This window comes from Eriocheir sinensis, chromosome 49 (genome assembly GCF_024679095.1).
Source record: "Eriocheir sinensis breed Jianghai 21 chromosome 49, ASM2467909v1, whole genome shotgun sequence".
Lineage (NCBI taxonomy): Eukaryota > Metazoa > Arthropoda > Malacostraca > Decapoda > Varunidae > Eriocheir > Eriocheir sinensis.
Window position 1 is genome coordinate 4,089,538 of NC_066557.1, and position 5,000 is coordinate 4,094,537.

Below are 5,000 nucleotides of genomic sequence, written 5' to 3' on the forward strand. Positions count from 1 at the left end.
AATAGAAAGATTATGATAAAAGGAAAAGAAAGAAAAGGATGATGATAAAGAAGATGGCACGAAAGATTATGATGAAAAGAAAAGGAAGAAAAGGAGGGAAACGAGGATGAAGAAGAAGCAATAGAAAAAGAAAAGAAAAAAGAAATGAGGAAGACGAAGAAGAAGAAGAAGAAGAAGAAGAAGAAGAAGAAGAAGAAGAAGAAATAGAAAAAGAAAAAAAAAGATGAAGACAAAAAAGAAGAGGTAAAAAAAAGAACAGAAGAAAAAGGAGAAAAAGAAGAAAAGATGATGATGAAATATATAAGACTATGATGATAAAGGGGAGGAGATCATGATGAAATAAAGGAATATGGAGAAGAAAATAACCAAAAGAAGAAATATGGCAAAAGAATAACAAAAACAACAGCAGCAGCAACAAACAAAATGATGATAAAAATAGATTGCCAATTTGTTCGATAAAAATACGCTATTGAGAGAGAGAGAGAGAGAGAGAGAGAGAGAGAGAGAGAGAGAGAGAGAGAATGTAATATTACCTTCGACTCGCCAAAAATAAAAAGAAAGAAAAAGAGATGAGGAGAAAGGAAAGAGGGGGAGGAGGAGGAGGAGATGGGGAAGGGAGAGGAGGAGATAGTTACCACCTGCCGACACCTCCCCCCATCCAGCCCCCCTTTCCTCTCCCTTCCCCTCTCTCGTTTACCCCCCTCCCCCTCCCCTTCAACAGCTGACGGTGTAACATAGTGCGAGATATTAAAGCTAGAGAGAGAGAGAGAGAGAGAGAGAAGGGGGGGGGAGAAAGTGAGAAAAAGAAAATTAAACCCATCTCTCTCTCTCTCTCTCTCTCGTTTTAGGTCATAACCGATCGACACGCAAGATTTTGAATTCTGGGTTATGTGAAGGGACTATAGTAGTAGTAGTAGTAGTAGTAGTAGTAGTAGTAGTAGTAGTAGTAGTAGTAGTCTTTAAATTCTTCCTCTTCTCCTCCTCCTTTTCCACCTTCCTTCTTCCTTTTCCTCTACACCTTCCCACTTACTCCTTACTCCTCGTCCTTCCATTTCTCCCTTATATTATTTTGTTTCTCCTCCCCTTCCTGCTGCTCCTCCTCCTTCTAGACATAGGCAAGAATTTATTTACCGATAGAGTGGTGGGTGAGTGGAACAGCCTTGGCAGTCATGTGGTGAGTGCCAATACGATAATATATTCAAGACAACTGGATAAATTCATGGCGAGTGAGGCAAGGTGGGGTTAGGGTCACATGACCTGCCTTGTACCGGCCTCTTGCACGCTCCTTAAGTTCTTTAGATGATGATACTCTTTCTCTTTGATTACATACTCTCTCTCTCTCTCATCATAATACTCTATCTCGTTAAATACCTCACGCAAAAGTTAACCAGCATCTTCACTCATTCATCCCTATGCTGTCCAAATCCCTTATGCAAGAGTTAACCAGCATCATCACTCTTTCATCCCCTTCAATGGTAAACTTTAATCACCTTACTCTCCCTTTGATTATAATACTCTACCTCTTTAATCACCTTACTCTCCCTTTGATCATAACACTCTTTCTCTTTAATCCCCTTACTCTCCCTTTGATCATAATACTCTTTCTCTTTAATCACCTTACTCTCCCTTTGATCATAATACTCTATCTCTTTAATCACCTTACTCTCCCTTTGATCATAATACTCTATCTCTTTAATCCCCTTACTCTCCCTTTGATTATAATACTCTTTCTCTTTAATCCCCTTACTCTCCCTTTGATCATAATACTCTACCTCTTTAATCCCCTTACTCTCCCTTTGATCATAACACTCATTCTCTTTAATCCCCTTACTCTCCCTTTGATCATAATACTCTACCTCTTTAATCCCCTTACTCTCCCTTTGATTATAATACTCTATCTCTTTAATCCCCTTACTCTCCCTTTGATTATAATACTCTATCTCTTTAATCCCCTTACTCTCCCTTTGATCATAATACTCTACCTCTTTAATCACCTTACTCTCCCTTTGATCATAATACTCTTTCTCTTTAATCACCTTACTCTCCCTTTGATTATAATACTCTACCTCTTTAATCCCCTTACTCTCCCTTTGATTATAATACTCTACCTCTTTAATCACCTTACTCTCCCTTTGATTATAATACTCTATCTCTTTAATCACCTTACTCTCCCTTTGATCATAATACTCTATCTCTTTAATCACCTTACTCTCCCTTTGATCATAATACTCTATCTCTTTAATCACCTTACTCTCCCTTTGATCATAATACTCTATCTCTTTAATCACCTTACTCTCCCTTTGATTATAATACTCTATCTCTTTAATCCCCTTACTCTCCCTTTGATTATAATACTCTACCTCTTTCATCACCTTACTCTCCCTTTGATCATAACACTCTTTCTCTTTAATCCCCTTACTCTCCCTTTGATTATAATACTCTATCTCTTTAATCACCTTACTCTCCCTTTGATTATAATACTCTACCTCTTTCATCACCTTACTCTCCCTTTGATCATAATACTCTATCTCTTTAATCCCCTTACTCTCACTTAGATAATAATACTCTTTCTCTTTAATCACCTTACTCTCACTTAGAGCAAAATACTCTATCTCTTTAATCACCTTACTCTCCCTTTGATCATAACACTCTTTCTCTTTAATCCCCTTACTCTCCCTTTGATCATAATACTCTTTCTCTTTAATCACCTTACTCTCCCTTTGATCATAATACTCTATCTCTTTAATCACCTTACTCTCCCTTTGATCATAATACTCTATCTCTTTAATCACCTTACTCTCCCTTTGATCATAATACTCTTTCTCTTTAATCACCTTACTCTCCCTTTGATCATAACACTTTCTCTTTAATCCCCTTACTCTCCCTTTGATCATAATACTCTATCTCTTTAATCACCTTACTCACCCTTTGATTATAATACTCTATCTCTTTAATCACCTTACTCACCCTTTGATTATAATGCTCCTTCTCTTTCACCATCACACTCTCTTCTATTTCATCAACACACCTTCCTTTTCATCATAATACTCTTTCTCTCTTTCCTCCTCACTTGCCTCACTATCCCAACCTTCTCTGATTCTACCTCCGTTCCCCTCTTCTTTAGGAGCACAAGTAGAAGATAACAGAAAACTAAAGGACATGAAAAATACATAGAAAAAGGGTTATAAAGATCAGGATGACGGTGAGGAGGACGATGAGGAAAGGGAAGAAGGATTTTGGATATTTTCCCCCGCAAATTAACTCACCAGGTGTACTAATGAGGCCGCGGGTGTACAGGTGCGAGAGGCGAGACACTCTAGGAACAGACCGACGGACAAAGTACATCACGACTCTTCCTTTCTTCTCCTCCTCCTCCTCCTCTTGCTCCTCCTCCTCCTCCTCCTCCTCTGAGCGACAACACAGGAGGAGGAGACACAGGGCTTGGGAAGGCATGGAAGACGAGGAAGTGGAGGAGGAGGAGGAGGAGGAGGAGGAGGCGGAGGAGTCAGGGTTCTTGTTCTTTTTTTTCCTTTCACTGTCACTTCACTGCTTTCACTTCACTGTCATCATCATCATTATTATTATTATTATTATTATTATTATTATTCGCGGCGGCTTAATGAGTTCGTTCACCGCGTCACGTTGATAAAGATTGTGTGTGCATACGTGCGTGTGTGTGTGTGTGTGTGTGTGTGTGTGTGAGAGAGAGAGAGAGAGAGAGAGAGAGAGAGAGAGAGAGGCCCTAATCGCACCTAGCTACCTTTGATCACCTCTCTCTCTCTCTCTCTCTCTCTCTCTCAGGTGTATTTGTTTCCCTTTACCTGTCTATCCCTCGTTAATTTGCTCTAATCCAATTATCTCACCTGTCTGTCGTAATCTCTCTCTCTCTCTCTCTCTCTCTCTCTCTCTCTCTCTCTCTCTCTCTCTCGTAATCCCCGGTTTATCCTTTTTTTTCTTTTCTGCTTCTCTTTATCTTCCTCTCTCTATCTCTCTCTCCTTTTGCTTATTTTTCTTGTTTTTTTTCACCTTTCTCTTGCGTTCGTTTCGGTTTTTTTTTTTTCAATGATCCACTGTTTGTTTGTTTGTTCGTTCGCTTGTTTGTTTCCGTGTTTGTCTTCCTTTCAGCATTTCCGCTATTGATGTTTTTTCTTCTTCGCTGAATACAAAGGCAAACACACACACACACACACACACACACACACACAGATAATAAGGCACAAAATAAGGAAGACTCAGATGGGATGGTATAATTATGAAGGAGGAAGGGAGGGAGGGAGGGAGAAAAGGGAGAGGGGAAGGAGGAGGAGGAAAGGAAGAATATAATTTATGAGTGACGAATGATCAAATTAGGAGGGAAGAATGGCTAAGAAATGAGGGTTTATGAGAGAAAGGAGAGAGGGAAGGGAATAAAAGTAAGGAGGTGAAGGAGAAAAAAAGAAGAGAAGGGAGGATATTGATGAAATGGAGAAGGAGAGAAGGAAGAAAACAAATAAGGGAAGTGAAGGAAGGTAGAAGGCAAGAGAAACAAAGAACTAAAGGAAGAGGAAGTAAGGAAGAAAAGGGAGAAAGGAAGATAGGAAGGAAGAAAGGAAGGGAGAAAAGAAGTAAGTAAGGAAGGAAGGAAGGAAGAAACGGAATAAGGAAGATAGGAAGGAAGAAAGGAAGGGGGATAGAGGATAAAATAATGGAGAACAGTGAAAGAAAAGGGAGAAGAAAGAAAGATAATGAAGGAAGAATAAAAAAAGGAATTAAGGAAGTGAGGAAGAAAGGACAGTAGCAAAAATGAAGAGATAGAAGAAAGAAAAGAGAAAGAAGGAATTGGAGAACAAAAAAGACCAAAACCTTAAAGCGATAATTCTAAAACGAACGACGAAAGTAAGCAAAATTAAAACGAGAGAGAGAGAGAGAGAGAGAGAGAGAGAGAGAGAGAGAGAGAGAGAGAGAGAGGTATACAGGTGGAATGTCGACATTACAGGTGTGTGTATGTGTGGGGGGGGGGG

The 5,000-nt window shown here is 39.4% G+C and overlaps 1 protein-coding gene and 1 long non-coding RNA gene across 4 annotated transcripts in view; both read right to left on the reverse strand.

The window, feature by feature from the left end:
* The window catches only part of LOC126981704 (oxysterol-binding protein 1-like), a 172,285-nt gene that overhangs the window by 141,991 nt on the left and 25,294 nt on the right, over positions 1-5,000 (reverse strand). The gene's annotated exons all lie outside the window — the stretch shown is intronic.
* LOC126981705 (uncharacterized) lies at positions 1,336-2,855 on the reverse strand. Of its 3 annotated transcripts, XR_007734063.1 has the most exons (5): positions 2,625-2,850; positions 2,373-2,456; positions 1,857-2,288; positions 1,773-1,814; positions 1,336-1,688 (listed from the first exon to the last, which is right to left on the reverse strand). It is a non-coding gene; the product is annotated as an uncharacterized LOC126981705 (long non-coding RNA). The 3 variants fall into 3 exon arrangements; XR_007734061.1 differs by lacking the exon at positions 1,773-1,814 and having other exon boundaries at positions 1,336-1,730; positions 1,983-2,288; XR_007734062.1 differs by lacking the exons at positions 1,773-1,814; positions 2,373-2,456 and having other exon boundaries at positions 1,336-1,730; positions 1,983-2,288; positions 2,709-2,855.